This window comes from Nannospalax galili, unplaced genomic scaffold (genome assembly GCF_000622305.1).
Source record: "Nannospalax galili isolate Female #2095 unplaced genomic scaffold, S.galili_v1.0 scaffold374, whole genome shotgun sequence".
NCBI lineage: Eukaryota > Metazoa > Chordata > Mammalia > Rodentia > Spalacidae > Nannospalax > Nannospalax galili.
This window is the reverse complement of record NW_008333879.1, coordinates 216,641-217,273: the sequence shown is the minus strand read 5'-3', so window position 1 is coordinate 217,273 and position 633 is coordinate 216,641.

Here is a 633-nt window from a genome sequence, read left to right as displayed (position 1 = left end):
AGAGCTCTACAAGGAAAATTTTAACTCTTTAAAGAAAGAAATTGAGGAAGACATCAGAAGATGGAAGGACCTCCCATGCTCATGGATTTAAAGAGTTAATATTGTGAAAATGACCATCCTACCACAAGCAATATGTAGATTCAATACAATACCAATCAAAATCCCCATGACATACTTCTCAGAATTAGAAAAATGCATCCCTAAATTCATATGGAGGCACAAAAGATCCCGGATAGCCAAAGCAACACTGACCACAAAGAGCAGCACTGGGGGGATTACTATACCAGATCTCAAAGTATACTACAGAGCTATAGTCATAAAAACAGCATGATAGTGGCACAAAAATAGACATCACTGAAGATCCAAACCTGAGTACATGCAATTTCAGCCACCTGATATTTGACAAACGTGCCAAGAACACACAATGGAGGAAAGACAGCATCTTCAACAAATGATGCTGGCAAAACTAAATCTCCACCTGCAGAAGAGTGAAACTAGATCCTTATCTCTCACCTTGCACAAAAGTCAACTCCAAATGGATCAAAGACCTCAATGTGAAACTGGAAACCCTGAAACTATTAGAAGAAAATATTGGCAGTAACTTACAGGATATAGGTGTAGGAAAGGATTTTC